Source organism: Oenanthe melanoleuca, chromosome Z (assembly GCF_029582105.1).
Source record: "Oenanthe melanoleuca isolate GR-GAL-2019-014 chromosome Z, OMel1.0, whole genome shotgun sequence".
Lineage (NCBI taxonomy): Eukaryota > Metazoa > Chordata > Aves > Passeriformes > Muscicapidae > Oenanthe > Oenanthe melanoleuca.
In genome coordinates, this window is record NC_079362.1 from 35324554 (window position 1) to 35341229 (window position 16676).

At 38.1% G+C, this 16676-nt stretch overlaps 1 long non-coding RNA gene across 2 annotated transcripts; it reads left to right on the plus strand.

Annotated features, from left to right (window-relative positions):
* The first annotated feature begins 1427 nt into the window (after positions 1 to 1427).
* On the plus strand, positions 1428 to 16676 carry LOC130265388 (uncharacterized). Of its 2 annotated transcripts, XR_008842599.1 has the most exons (5): positions 1428 to 2191; positions 7552 to 7616; positions 13268 to 15191; positions 16080 to 16125; positions 16245 to 16676. It is a non-coding gene; the product is annotated as an uncharacterized LOC130265388 (long non-coding RNA). The 2 variants fall into 2 exon arrangements; XR_008842598.1 differs by having other exon boundaries at positions 13268 to 16670.

Sequence of the window (16676 nt, forward strand, 5' to 3'; positions counted from 1 at the left end):
TTGGAATGAGATTTTTAGCAAAATTTCTTATGTAGCCCTTTAGTCTCCTACAAAGAGTAGGAGTTTGACCCAATAGAAATCTACTTCCATGTGTATATCTGCACTATAAGGTGCTTCATAATAACACAATTCAGCTACAGGGAGTGCCATTTACAGAAGACAGATCTTTTTTTTTCATGACATAAATTAGATTGTGCTGGGCTAAAAAGTTTTTTTTTTTTAAATAAGTTTTTTTGACTCATTATGTTAAACATGTAGAATTTCTTAACGTAAACTTACTAAGACAAATTAATCTACAGCCATGTTTCCAAACAGTTGCCTGTGCTCCAGTTTTTCAAAGTTAAACCTGAAATGTTCCCAGCATGATTTTTCAGAGGTGATGAGAGCCTATTACCTCTACTATGTAGCACTGCAACAAGTCATGAAGACTCACCATGTTTTAATTTAAGTACACATGAATAAGAATAATGAATGTGTCTGAAATTTTTGGCAATATCTGAGCTCCGCAGAGGTTATATCAAATGTTGTAAACATCTGAAATAACCACAGTGCATGGATCATCACACACAATTTTAATGCTAAAAAAGTAGAAGTGTAGTCAGCATTTATATTCTTTTCTCCAGTTTTTTGACAGAACACCCCTGAGTCTAATGAAATCTTGCTTGCTCATGGTCTTGTTTTCCTTTTACTCAATCCTGTGTTGGATTCATCATAATCCTGTGTTTAAAGCGTCAGTCTGTTGTCATGGAAGTGATCGATGTCACAAATTCAGTTAGAACTTCATGACACAATCAAATATTTTTTTTAAAAACTAGACTAGAGAAGAAGAAAATCATTGTTAAAATAGCAAAGCTTAGATAACAAGCTAAAAGGGAAAAGTACACAGGGATATATAAAGAGTAAAGTGTTTTATTACTGGAGTCTGTTGGAGGAAATTTCTCTTTCAAATATAGAGTGTTCTTTTTAAAGTTGTGTTGAACTTTTTGTAAAGTTGTACAAGTGTATCATAAAACCAACCTTGAGCTATTATATGTACCAAAACAGAAGAACACGAAATAGATGCAATAGTGAACAAGAAATGAAGATGGCAGGTGTGTTTTTTTAATGTTAACAATTGGAAAATAAAACGTTTTAATTGAGAGTTGGTACATATACTCTTTATTCATTACTGGAAAAGTTAATTGAAGTACCATTTAAAGATTTATTCAAATTAGTGTTGATATGTTCATGAAATGACATTTCTCTGAGATCAGAATTTGCATGTCTTTATAGTAATTTTTACTGTATCCAAGTCTTCAATTACATGTGTTGGCTGAAACTTCTTACTAGCTGTATTATGTGGTCTGTCAGACTTGTCAGATACAGTATGTCTTCGAGTAAAAATGCGCTTACAAGATGCTCAGTGGCACCAAGTGAGCTACATTGCCATTCCCACCACAGAATGTAACCAGCTGTTACACTTTTACTAATAGAAAACTAGCAAAAAAGGTAAGAAACAGATAATTGCAACAACTTGAAGAAAACAATTTTGAAAAAAAAAATTAAGGAGTTGATGCAGCCTTCTGAATATATTTGTTCAAATCCCAGTAAGTAGCAAAGCAATTTGTTTCTTCATAACAGGACTAAACAGCTTTGTGGATGGGATAAAGTATTTAAAATATATTTTTTCCTCAGTGTTTTCCTATTGGCTAGCTTAGATCATTGGCTGCCTACATTGCTTTTTCGGCTATCCCAGTCTTAAAATGTCCACTTTTTCTCATGAAAGTTCCAGGGCCTGTAGAGCCCAGCAGGGCATCTAGATGTCTTAAAAATTGGGTGTTGAAATATTCTCTATCATGATATCAGGCTTGCTTTTAGAAAAACTTAGCCGTAAAGATCACTTTTTACATCTAAGGTAACTGATGAGCATATTGTTTGTACAGAGTAGCAGAGGTCAAATTGCTTACATCAAAGATATGTCATACAGGGAGGCCTCATAAAGGGTGCAGGTGGAGATGAAGAATGTTGACCCTTTTTGTTCTGTACCTTTTCTAATTGAGGTACAAATGTCCAGATCTTGCCTAAACTTGGAGCCACGAGACAGCTGGATGTGCAGTTTGATCTGAGCAAGTGGAAAACCACCAGCTACGTATGACCTGGGAGACCTAAGAAAAAGGACTAGATGTCCTCTTGTCTTCTGTTCTACCTCCAGGTTAGATTTTTGTACAAGATAGGTCTATACTAATTATTGCACTCTTTTTGTGTGGTATTTGAATATTTACCCTGTATTAGCAAGAGCTGCACATCTAAGATACCAATCCAAACCTCACTCGAGTCAATGGCGGGTCCCAATGAGATAGAATGTTGGCAGTGTTACAGGGTTGGGAGGTCAGAGGTGGCTGATAGCTAACGTAATCCATCTTCATAATAACAAGGAGTTTATGCTGCCTAAGCTTATCTTATTAGAATTTAATTGGAAGCCAGGCATAAACTTCTTTCAGTCAGCACTTCATTAAATTTACAAGCATTCCCACACACACTTGTGTGTGGGATGTGGAGTAGATGAGAGACATTTGACTACTTGGAGGCTGACTTTGGCACAGAGCTATTCATCCAGACACACTGTTTCTTTTCCATATTTGAAGAGCAAAAGAAGGAAACTATTTCATGCTATACACCAATGCTGCCTACATTTGTTCCCCTGTCCACACTATAAAACATTTTACACTTGTAATAAATGTAGCCATTCAGACTTAGATTGGCCTGGTAAATACCTGCCTCAGGCTTTGTCTAAGTTTAAAGCCAAATGGCCCAGTCATTTCTAAGATTTTTGGAGCAAATGAATTGTCTTGAAAGATATGCCAGCTAGCCCTTTTATCATCTCCATGTCTTCTTACAGAGTACTATACTTTGTCAGTGGAGTACCAAAGACTTTTGCTGACTTTTCATCCTTCTGTCAAGAGTCATGCAAAGGACTAAGTTGCAGTATTTCCATCATGGAGGACATAAAATTTAGAAATAAGCCATGTTAAAACACAAGTGTGTCTTAACGAAAAGTGGTGACATATGGTAATATTGAGGCAGTATCACAGAAGTAATTAAATCTATGCAAATATCTGCTAAATATGTTTGAAACCACTTTTAAAGCTATGTTTTCTATAAATTGACTATAAGGTCCAAAACAAGGTACAGTCTGTATGCATTTATGCTTTTTTCCCTTTGGTGAGACAATGAACTTCTCTAAAGAAGTTATTCATTCAAGTTTATACAAGATTATCAAAAATAATATTATTAACACTGTATGATCTGTTATCATCAGTTCAGGTCATGTCCTCACATAGAAAGGTTAGACATAAAAGCGTTCTGCTTCATGGTGCATAACCATCTATGTGAGAGACATCAAGGATGGAGGAAAAAGAATTAGCAAGCTCACTCAGACTCTCAGTTTCTGTTGTCCAAACCCACTAGTGGAAGTTTTTCAACCAATACAGTGAGACCAATTGTCTGGGGCACTGGGCTTGTCAGTTATCAAGGACCTGTAGAATTTCTCAGGTAGCTTGTAGGTGACCTTGTTTCTCTGCTTTATTCTGCTTCTCTAAGAATACCTTGTATACAGGAATCACAGTAACAAGGTTTCCATGAGGCCAAATGGAAAGTAAATGTTGATCTCAACTTCCAAAACTGCTGCAAGACTCTTACTGCAAGAAAATGCCAAAATGACTGTAAGACCTGCAATTTTCCCTCTTAATAAGCACTACAGATATGGGAATGACTTTTCATAATATTGAACTTTCACCTCTGAACTATTTGTTTTTCTCTTCTTAATGACAGATTACACGAGCAAAATTATATGCATTTGCTATGCTCTTTTCCTCAAAATGGTTTCATGGTGTGTTGAGACTCAATTCCCTGGTTAAGCCCTAACACTGCTTGCTGTAGCTTTTGTTATGCTATAATGCTACTGAATTATTTTCTTTTATACATGTAGGAGTTTACAAGGATTTCCAAAGAAAGTAATTGCTTTTACAAGACTTCGCAGACAAAAAAAAAAAAAAAAAAAAAAAAAAAAAAAAAAAAAAAAAAAAAAAAAAAAAAAAAACAAAAAGAGAGTGCGAGAACTATCTTTTAACTGACCAGACAAAAAGAATATACACTCAGTTTCTATGTACATTGGAAAATTTTACTACAAAGCAGTGTAAATTTTTGAATTTGGGGTTTAAAATTAAATCAGACAGTTGAAACTGGGTTATTGCTGGATAATTCATAAAAGATTTATTCATTCAGCTCTCTGAAAAGAAAATTTAGAAAACCTCCACAGTGTTTTCAGGTGAAATTAAAAGTATTGAATTTGTTTCACGTATTAACATAGTAAAATTTCTGGATGGCTATATCTGTAATGACTACATTAGAGGCAGGATTTTACTTTATTTCACCCTGGAAAAAAGTTTTCTCAGTTTTTTGTGTATCATTTGAATTTGAATTATGACTATTTCTTCTGCTTCCCCTGCCTTTAAGTTAATTTAGATGTATTTTCTCACTAACTGTGTTACTAGAAAGACATAATGCAATTCCAATTGCCTGCAGTTGGAAGTGACTGGATTTTAGCTGCTTTGAGTACTTTAAAATGTCTTAATTTTAGAAATTTTCAGTTCCTCACTCTGAGAAACCCATGTTCTTTAAACAATAAGGTAACTGACTCATAAAAGCAAGAAAGGATACTGAGTCTAGGCAGATCTGTGTTTACAGTGGTAAATGGTACAGTCAGAAACAGAAAATTTGTATTTAAATTGTATTAGGAGAAATCAGATTTGTGTCAATGAAAACAAGTAAGGGAATTTTTACGATATGAGCAATCCAATAATTTGACAATTTTTAGATTATCCTGGAAAAACAGTGAAGAGTATGTCATTTTGCATTGATGGTAGAAGTGACTTAACTGGATTTTTCCAGCTCTGGTGTCCGTGATTCGTTATTTGAAATCAAGGGAAAAGGGTTGGAAATAAAAAATGAATGTATAGTCAAAGGTATTACAAATGCCTTAAGAATTATATCATCCAAAGTAATTCCTATATTTTCCTACTACTACAGCCTAACTAATGTTTCAAAAACATCTTCATTGGACTGTACAGATTTTTCACATTACAAATATGGGCTATCACAGCTTTCTGTTTATCTTCATTTTTTAAGTAAGACAAGTTCCTTCTTAGATTTGTGGGCAAATTTTCATCCAATGAGCTAAAGTGTTTTAAAGAGATTGGGTTTTCTTACCAATATCATTCTTATTGTTACTAATATAATTCTTATTGTTACAATTATAATTCTTATTGTTACGATTATAGTTCTTATTGTTATGCAGTAAAAAATAATAACAATGATTTGAAATTTCAAACAGAAATTAATGCAGTGAGATGAGTTTAAACAGGTAGGAGTCAGATATGGTGTAATAGCAAGTCTAAAAGATAATGAAAATAATTTATAAATCAAATAGTATCTTCAAAAAGTGTGTTTGTAAAAAACTTGTATTTCTAGAATAAAACCACAATTCAAAATGGATTCAGGGAACAGAGACTGCTGAATTACTGTCTGACATTTTCTTGTATTTTAAGGGAACAGTAAGTTTTCAGTAGTGGCTGAGGTCAGACCCAGAAAAAATCATAATGCTCTGAATGTATTTTTACATGCTATAAAAAAGTAACATGTCATCCAATGATATTAAATTTCACTCTATAAGCTTTTACTTGTAAAGGAAGTGATAAGCTGCCAAAAAAAAAAAAGAAAGTTGGATGAACAGGAGGTGGGGATAAAACACCTAACATCTAGTGAAAGACAGTTAACATTATAATCATCTTGCCCCTCTTAGTAAGGACTGGGATATTCCTTTTTCTACATACCACTGACTTCTTTGGCATCTCCACTACTACATAGAATTTGATCATACATTTACTGTGATGTAATTCTATGGTGATCTGGGAGTTGGACCCCATGATCCTTGTGTGTTTCTTCAAGATTGAGATGTTCAGTGATTCTGTGAGTCTATGACATTGCTGGCAGTGGTAAATCCAAGTACAGCTGAACCTATTTTCCCAAGTAGGGGAACACATAGTTTGTATAGCTGTAGACAACGGCATGAGTTCCTTGAAAATCGTCTAATCATTGACTCTTTTATTGTACTCATATAACAGCAATTTAATTAGCACTAATCCCAAGTACATTTCATATACTGATTTTTATACAGTCATTCTGAGGCAGAGAAGGTTTGTTGAGAAAAGCAATGAGGGCAAAGACAGATTATGGAACTGCACAAAGGTTGTTCTAAAGGAACTTCAAGAAACAGACTATCTCCTTTCCCAAAAAACTAATATCCTGACAGATCCTTTTCTAAGGTGCCTTTAAATATGTCCAGTGGGGGAGACTTCATAGGCTTCACAAATTATCTAGTCCAGCACTTTTCAACACATTCTTAGTATAAGTTGATCTTATTGAGCAGTTCTAACTTTTTGTGTTTTGTTGAAGTTTACTGCTTCCCATCTTATCACCATTGAATAGACACTGATTATCTTAATCTTTCCAGCAACATTTTATATACGTGAAGGTTCTTGTCTGTATTACTTCTAAGTCTTTTTTTTTTTTTTTTTTTTTTTTTTTTCAGGTTAATTAACCTTAGTTTTCCTACTTTTTCATATAGGTCCTGCAATTGGTGAGCTTTTCATGGCCCTGTTCTGGGTTCTCTGCTATTGTTCGGATTTTGCTTTGTGTTCTTCTTGAATGTATCATCCAAAATTGAAAAAACCCAGAACCATAATAATGCAGAATTTTTATCTACATCTTTTAAATTGTTCCTGTGTTCATATGTCCCAATATGCTTTTCTTCCAATCTCATGGTCTTGTTAACTCATGATCAGCTGGTAGCCAAGTCCTAGGTCACACCCATGAAGGCTTATTGTGAGGCAGTTGATGCTCATCACACAATTGTGCAATTGAACATTCTCATTTGAATAAAGTGCCTCATGTTTACTGTTGAGTATCATTCATTCACCAGCATATCCTTTTTCCAGCACCATTTTCTGTCTTAAACCTCTTCCATTTTGCGCAGTCTCCAACGGCTTCAGATTGCCATTAAATTTAGTAAGCACATTATTACAATTTATAATTTTACTGAAAATGTTTCACATAGGAAACTAAGTGCAGACTACTGAAAAATACCATCTGCCCCAGGTTTTGTTTAGATTAAAAAACTGGTAACTCACCATGAGGTATTTTCCTGCAAGTGTTTTTGCCATCCCCGTTTTAGCAATTTCATCTTGAACACACATCCCTGGCCTAGTCTGCATCTGTCATGTGAGAATAAAGACCCTTACAATATATATATTATGTATAGCTATTTATTCTTCCATTCTCCATAGCCATCAGGGGCTGTAGTACAGTAAGACAGATTAATGAGTTCATTATGAACTCCTGTGTATTTTCACCCATTTCCTTACTAACTTGGTAGTGTTAGCAAGTAGATTGATTCATAATTTTTCAGTTTGCCTCCCATTTTTAAAATATGCAATCTATTTTTTTTTTCCCTAGGGTTTCACTCCATTGCTGAAGAATAGCTACTACAAATTCTGAGATATCTTCAGAGGATTGTTTGAGTAAGTATCTCATCAATCATTAGTTTGAAGTTGTATTAATCCACAGGTGAAATACTTTGGTGGCTGCCAATTTGGAAGCATCAAGTTCACTGAATTATTCTCATGCTGTCCTGTACAGATATTGTCTTGACCTCAAGCTTATCTTAACATTGCTAGAGAATACTAATCAAAAAATGTGAAACCTTTGAATTGTGTGCATTATCTGTTATTATGTCCTCCTGTTTTTCATGCAACAGAGCAGCAAGTCTCTTCTCAGCCTTACAGGGCTGATGTTCTTGTTCCTGGTGATGTATCTCACTCGTTTTCTATCTCACATCTCTGTATGTATTTACATACTTGAACCTAGTTTCCACCTTCTGTATGTTTTGCCTATGTTTGGTGCCAGTGAAATCCATCATTAAGCAAATTGCTCTCTTCCTACATTTCCCTTCTTTGTGTCCTTAGTATCACTGCTTTACCAGTTTTACTAATTTCTACTTCTTTGACTCAATGTCTTGATTTCTGCTTTTATTTTTTCCAGTTTGCTGATTTCATGCTACATTGCAACATCTTTTTTAAAAGTAAATCAGCCCTCATGTCATGGTCCATAAGTCACTTTACTTTGAACTCTGAACATTCTCAAACTCCTTGGTGAGAATGGAACTTTAAAGCTCTTTCACTACTGCATGCTTCACTGTCTGCACCAAAACATTATTACTAATGTATTCCAAGAACTTCCTGGGCAGTTTGCATACTGTTCTGTCACTTCCCCAAAGTCACGGCAGATTTCTGCAGAATTTAGCTGAAGTTACCTCTGCTAACCACAGAACATCTTTGTCCTGTGAAAACCCAAATCAAGAAAACCATGCATTCCTTGATCCAATATGTACCACACACACCTACATCCCTAGATCCACCCACCCCTCCCCACAATTGTGAGGGTTACAAGTAGAACCATTCTTCGCATGTTTGGAATTGTTTTTGCTTATTCCATACTATCAGCCCTTCGAGATGAAAGGAAAGGGAATGTAAGAGAGCTTTTGTCAAGCCTGAGAGGCACAGAGGTTGTTTGGGCTTACTTCCTTCCTGAGACGTTTTGAAAATAAAAAGGAGAGTACAGTGCAAAGTTTAGAAAACAAAACCTTTAGCTCTATATCTATATTATATCTTTGGTAACAGCTATATGAGACAGAATACAGTGTTCAGTGTACATTCATAGGTCTGATCCATATGTTGTAATGATGGCATAGGAAATTTGACCAGTTGGTTTTCCTTATAGCTGGAATGTGCTTTACTTTGTAATTTTCACAGTGAAAATAATGAGATGATAGACCCTATGATTATTTTCTTAACTACATATCTCATTTTATTCAGTAAGACAAGACTTTAACCTGGAGTCTGAAAGACTATTAAGTGGGCAAAATCCTCTAGTTAAAATGCACACCTGTTTATAAAGTACTCTTAATGTTCCCTAAGTCTTTAGCTGATTATTGAAATGCTTTTTGGATAATTATATATGCTATTGTATCTAGTTGAGAGCATTTTTCTCTATAAACATCTGTGAAACAGAAGGGATGAGACTTTCTCTTAAAAATTGTGGGAACACATAAAATATACAGTACACTTCCTGTTATAGAAGGATATTTATTAGTCTAAATACTTGTGCAATATTTGGCAAATGATCAAAACTAGTTTCCCCCAGTGTGTTTACAATGTTCTAAATTAAAAGCAAAGCCCATTTTCAAGTGGCATTTGTCATAGAAACTGAAATGTTTCTCTCATGCTGCATGTAGTTGTACTTTCTACTTGACAGGATAAGCTCCAAATGTTGAGCACAAAGATTGCAGCTAAGTTTGTAACAAAGTTCTTGAGAGAATTAGACTTGCCATCTAGCAATTCTTTTTATAAGAAGAACCAAAGGAGTCTTTTCCCTAGTGTAGGGTCTTTTTTTTTTTTTTTTCTATGACTGTATGTTTACTTAACATTCTGCCTGATGCTGTACTTAATCAGCTACACTGAGGGAAATTCTTTTGATTTCATTGCAAATTCAGTTGCTCTTTACCCCATTTTAATGTTCTTTCCCATAACCTTTGAGTGGCTAAATGGTCACAGACAAGAACGTAAGAGCTCCCATTTCTCTAGTGAATGCTTCAGAAATGTACTAAGGCATAAATTTAGCAAAAGTTTTGAACAGACACTGCTTCTGCATCAAACTCAGAAAAAATAGCTTGGAGAGCTACAGAAATGCACTTTCAGCGAAACAAAAATTATTACCCACCATTCTCTTTTCAACTCAGGATCAAAACCTGATGGAACAACAAACTGTTCTATTAATTGTCATTATTGTTATTAAAGGGGTTTGGACAAGTTTGAGAGAAAACTGTGTCAGTTCATAATAGCAGCTTTTGTGTGTATTTCACCATTACCTAAGTATTCAAAAGCTGCGCAACACTTAATAAAATGTTGCACAGGAAAAATGTGCTTGGGTCATGTTTCATGTTATAAATAGACAGATAGGCAAACACATACACTGCACTATTTCCAAGAAAAATACCTTCTATTCCAGCAACCTGTCTCTCTTTTCATATCTCAGATTTAGTAATCTTTTTACTGAATTGCAGACTGCCCTTGGACTTTCAGTCATCCTTGAATTTAAATAAAAACTATTGGCATCTGTAGTTCTATTTATTTTTTTCCTTTACCTAAGTATTTCAATAACCATGAATAGTCCTGTCTGAAATTCCAATGAAACACTCTACTGCACTTCAGGAAATCCACCATTTGCTGTATGCAGTCAACTGGTCTATGGATATTTTAGGACTGTAGCTTCAGCTCTTTGAAAAGGGAATGACTAAAAAAAGGGGTGTGTGTGTGTGTGTGTGTGTGTGTGTGTGTGTGTGTGTGTGTGTGTGTGTGTATACAGCCTTCTAAAAACAAATCTGCCTTTTGTCCAAACACTTGAGTACCTTTCTAAGGGGTACCTGCCTCTCAAAGGAGCATATTTTGCTTTGTGATCTAAAGGATTCAACTGGGGTTCTTCCTGTGAAATAACTATGAGTTAATTAACAATTTTGAGCCAAGCATTCTCAAAGATGTTGCAGAAAATATTTCTATCAAAGTTGAGGCAGACAATCCCAGAAAGCTGAAATCTAAATATTACACCACATTATATAAAGAAAGAAATTTGGTCCAAGTTGTCAGACCACACTTACGCAATGAATACACTGTTGTTGCTTTGCTTTTCACATTCTCCCCATTTCCAGCACCCCTGTTACATCACACAGAAAGATTCTGGTATGAAAAAAATAGATTCTTATTGAAGGCTGTATCTCTTTTCTTTTATCTCATGTAAATACAGTGCAGCCAGAAAATTTATGCCAAAAGGTAGTAGAATTCAGATTTTCTAATTTCACAGAAGTCAGAAGAAGATATAGATGGAAAGCATTCCATGTAACACACCATAATACTCCTTTTGAGAGTCTGTAGAACAGGAATAAACAACGAGGTCAACTTTCTTCAGAATCAACTCTATTTTAATTTTAAAATTTAACTAGGATTATTCATTTATGCTTAGAACCCATAAATGCTTTTTGAGGAGAGGCTGATAAGATCCAAAAAGGTAGCTGAAGAAAGAAATATTTCAAGCTGAGCAAGGATGCTGAAATCAAGACAAAAGGCTTTGTCTAAATTGAGATTTTGATCAGCAGTTGCTCGTGGGACTAAACTAGTGACTGTAATTTCCTTATTTCAGGAGATAGCTTCAGCAATCTATGGAAAATTTTAACATCTAACTGCAGTGGATAGGAAAATGAAACAGTTTCAGGTAGTTCATTACTGGTGCAGAAAGAGACTTTCTGAGATCTGCCTATGGGAATTGTCAGGAGAGAAAAACTTCTTAGTCGACCATTGTGGGACATGTGAAAATCACTCTGGCATGGCAGCATTGTATCTAAGTCCATTGTTACCCAGATAGACTCTAATACTCTTTTAAGTAAAAAGGTCACTTCCAGTCAATTTTTGAAGACACAATATGTACAAGTGAAAAAAACTGGCATGTAGTCTCTGGAGTGTTTCTGTAATCTCTTGAGGCCACACATAAACAAGAGAATATTTTCCTTTAGAGGCACTATCACATGGATTTAAGGTCAGCAGGATCATCAGAAGAAAAATAAAATTAACAAAAGCATGAAGCAAGCTAGTGAGCAAAAGCATCAGATTCACAAATGTCACATTGACAGGTTGAAACAGACAGTGATAACATGGAACCAGGAGTCTCTCAGGCTTTTCTAACTACTTGGATTCTTTATATGACTTCATACTTATAAACTTCTGAGAGTGGGCTGACTTTTTGTACAATCTGACATTGTACTTAACTGTTTATTCACATCAAACATAACACATGAAATTGAGAAGTTTGTAGCATTTTTAACAAGGCAGTTTCCTTCTCAACCTGCACTTGTTAAGTAGATGAAAGACATAAAGAAAAAAAAAAAATCAGAGTGGTTTCTAAAGAATTCATACTGCAGAAGTGGTTTTCCTCCATCTGAATGTCATCTACAGGCCACACTTCTGGGTTCTTTTTATGTGGAGAGACCAGTGCAGAGATATTACATGAATCATATACGAGTATAGAACATATAATATTTTCAGTATAGAAGGAGAAAATTCCCTAGTGGACTCTCAGATAAAAGCCATTCTTTTTAGTTTCCTTGTTTATATATCACTGTGTTGCTAGGATTTACAGTGAAATTTATTATTGATACAGAAATTGATGTGGATTAATGTATAAACAAAAAAACTGTACCTCCCTTCCATACTCTTTTAACAAGAGCATTGATGAGTTATTCTATAAGCAATTAAGAGAAATCTCAGGATTGTTAGCCCATGTCCTTGTGGGAGACCAAGTTCACAGACATTTATTGGAAATACCATACTCACATTACAAGCAAGTCTAGGTAATTCCTGGAGCTTCTTGAAGATAATTTCTCTCCACAAATTCTCCAAGTAGAGAAGATGCTTTCCTACACGTTATTTGTTTATAGAGAAGTACTCTTACATGTGATGGTAGGTGTTTTTCTTGGCCACAGTGATGGTGAAATGGTTGAGTTCAAAATTCTTAATGTAATGAGAGAAAAGTTCAGCAGAGTTTCTCTTGTGTATTTCAAGAGAGCAAATTCTCAGCTAGTCAAGTAGCTACTTTGCAGTGTTCCCTAGGAATATGCTTTTGAGGCCTCCATGTGTACTAGTCAGTCTTAAAGAACCACTTTTTGAAAAGTGTGGAAGCAGGCCATCCTATTGTGCCACAAGACAAGCAAGAGGGACAGAAGACCAGCTTGGCTTAACAGGGAACTCCTCTTGGAACTCAGGAAGAAAAAAGGATTGGATGGTATCTAGAAGTAAGATCAGAGCTTGCAGGAACATCACATATGTTCACAAACACAGGAGATGGCATGCAAGGCCAAAGCTCAATAAAAGTGGAAAATGGCCAATATTGTTCTCAATGACAAGAAAGGACTTGTAAAGCATGTAAATAGCAAGAGGAGGCCCAAGGAAAACACTGGACCAATTCTTGTTGCAGGTGGTCCCCTAAAAAAAAAAATTACAGAAAAACTGGAAGTATTCAGTAGGTTTGGTTTTTTTTGTGTGTGTGTTTTGTTTTTTTTTTCTCTCAGCCCTTAATAATACTGGTAAGACCTCAGAGTTGAAGGACCACAACTACAGGAACAGTGACTCTCCATTGTGCACAAAAATTTTAAGTGGCCAGTCAGCTGTATCACCTGATTGTTCATAAGATCATGAGATCTGGTGAGATTGATCCCAGAATACTGCAGGAGCTGTTGGATGTGACAGCAGGACCCCACTGAAAAAGTCATGGGTGTCTCTGGGGAGGTGCCTGCTGGCTGGAAGCTGGCCAGTCGTTACAATTTAGAAAGGTGTGAGGGAAGACACAGGAAACTGCAGATCTGTGCGTCTAACCTCAGTTCATGGAAAAATTACGGAGAAGATACTACTGGTCATAAAAGGTATTTCAAGGAAATACAAGCATCAGGCACAGCATGGGATCACAAAGAAAAGCCCTTTGTGACTAATCTGAGATGCTTCTACAATTTGATCACCTGCTTAGTGGGTAAAATGACAGAGATGGATGTGGTTCTCCTGGATTTTCATAATGCTTTTGATACTGTTCTTTAGAGCATCCTTTGGGACAAGTTGTCCAGCTGTGAGATGAGCAGGTGCACACTGTGCTGCATGAAGAACTGGCCTGTTGACATTCAAAAGCATTTCCTTACTGAGAGGGTGGTTGCACACTTGGAAAGACTCCCTAAAAAGGTGGTTGATGTCCCATACCTGGTGGCACCTTAAAAGGAGGCATTTGGACAATGCCTTTAATAATGGGCTTTAACTGTTGGTCAGCTGTTGTCAGGCAGCAGCAGTAGATAAATGTGGTATGCCCCTGCCAAGTGGAACTATTCTCTCCTAGTTAAAAATTTGTGAAACCTGAACCAAATGCAACCAGAAAGTAAATCCTTCTCAAAACTGTTGATCCTTTGGGGATCTTTGCTATGTTTCCTACTGTCAATACTTTTCCCTCCAGGACTTCAGCCAGCATCTGTTCATGGGCTTGTGCCACTGAGGATTTGAAGGCCTGGGCAACTCACTTCAGTGCTTCGTGATTCTTACAGCAGTTTTAGTTTTATTCCTTATTTCCAGTTTGAAACTCTCGAGTTTCAGGAGATGCCACCATCTCTCACCCTCCCTTGAATCTATTCCCACCCTTTTGTTGGGGGATGTCCCCATCCTTAGAAACACCAGGCTGTGCTGTAAAATGTCCCAATACCTTGTCTGCTCCATGTTGAACCAGACCCAGCTTCATAAAGCATCCTTGCTTTGAAGGATGGAGCCTCTTTTATTAGTCAGTCTGACTCCAGGACGCCAAAGAGGGTGCAGTGCCTGGATGAGGTCTGATGCATACTGAGCAGAGCACCCTAGTTCCTTCCAGCTAGAGACAACAAAGATAGGAGAATACAAGCCGGAGCAAGCCAAGTGCTGCCTGTGATGCATTGTGAGACGAGAGCCCAACGGGCTGGCCAGCAGTGTGAAGAGTGTGGACAGCCTGTGGGATTTTGTCCTGCCGCCTCCCAGGGAGGCAAAACTTGTTGCTGAGTGAGCCCTCATGCTTCATGTGCCTGGAGATGTCTGTCATGGCCAGAGCAAACTGGCAGGACTCTGAAAAGGCACAGCCAAGGCCTCAGTGACTGTCTTGTAACATCAATGTGAGTATAAGATGACAAGATAGGAAATGGAGTGTCATTTAACCCCAGATGCATGTGCTGCATGTACAGTGTACAGACGGTGTACCATCTGTACCATCTGTTGATGGCCCATTGTGATATCACCTAGAGATGGATTGTGATCGCTTTGAGGGCTGGATTGTGACCCAGCATCCCTCCCTGCTTACGGCTGAGCACCAAGTTTCACCCAGCCAGCTCATGCCCAGACACATCTGAAGAACAGGATGCCATCCAGAAGGACCTAGACGGGCTCCTGAAATGAGCCCATGGAACTCTCATGAGGTTTAACAAGACCAAGTGCAAGGTGCTTCAACTGGGTCGAGACAACCTCTGGTCCCAGCCCAGGCTGGGGATGAACAGATCAGAGCAGCCCTGTGAGAAGGACTTGGGGGTGCTGTGGGTGAGAGGCTGGACATGACCCAGCCATGGGCACTCCCAGCCCAGAAACCAAACGTGTCCTGGGCTGCATCCAGAGCAGCGTGGGCAGCAGGGGAGGGAGGGGATTCTGCCCCTCTGCTCTGCTCTGTGAGACCCCAGCTGGAACCCTGCATCCAGCCCAGGGGTCCCAGCACAGGAAGGACATGGAACTGCTGGAGTGAGTCCAGAGGAGCCATGAATATGATTAGAGGGATTGAGTACCTTTCCAGTGAAAAAAGCCTGAGGGAATTAGTGTTGATTAGCCTGGAAAAGAGATGGCTTTGGAGTGACTATCACAGCCTTCCAGCACCTGAAGGAAACCTACACCAAAGATGAGGCAAGACTATTTACAGGGCATATAGTCACAGGACAAGATGGAATGGGTTCAAATTGAAAGAGAGTAGGTTTAGATTAGATATTAGGAAGTAATTATTTACTGTTAGGATGTGAGGCACTGGAACAGGTTGCCCAGGAAAGTTGTGCATGTTGTGGATGTTGTCCCTGGAGCTGTTTGAGACCAGGTTGGAGGGGGCTCTCAGTAACCTGATGTAGTTGAAGGTGCCCCTGACCATAGCAGGAGGGTTGAAACCAAATGATCATGAAGGTCCCTGTCCAACCTATATCATTCTATGAACCTGTGACTCCTGCTAAGCGTTTGGCAACGTTTGGAGGGCTGAGTGAGGCCTTTGGTGTTGTCATTGTCCAAGGAGAGTTTTGTTGCAGCTCTCTGTGTTCACCTCCAGAGTCACTGAAGGATTTTCCCCCTGCCTGCCAGGTTCAGGCATCCGGGACACCCAGGAGGTGCACTTGCAGCAGCAGAGGTGAGCTGGGAGGTGAAACCTACTGGGGAGCTGAAATGATTTCCTTCGTGAGGGACCAGGGCATTTCTGTCACCACTTCTGGGTCCAGGAAATGGCCATCATGCTTCTTCCCCTTCTAGCGTAAAACCTGCTGCTGCAATGCTGGTGAACGGTAGCAACTCATAACCCCAGCTCCCCTCAGGCCCCTGCAGAGAAGAGCATGTCCACAGAGATCGACAGCTGCTGTCCCATCTGCCTGGACAGCTGGAAGGAGATCAGCTACATATTGCCATGCCTACACCAGTTCTGTTACACCTGCATCCTGCAGTGGGCAGAGAAGACACCCAAGTGCCCCCTCTGCAAAAGGAGGATTCTATCCATCTTGCACTCAGTGGGAGCAGAAAATGACTACATGGAGCATGTCATTGCACTGTCTGAGACATCATCCATCATTGTCCGTCAGGCAAGAGGAGACCCCAGACACCTTGACCTCCACTTCTCTGGAGCCCCCCAAACGTGGGCTGCAGAAGGAGTGCCCAGGCATCCTGTGGGCAGCCTCCAGCCTGGGGAGT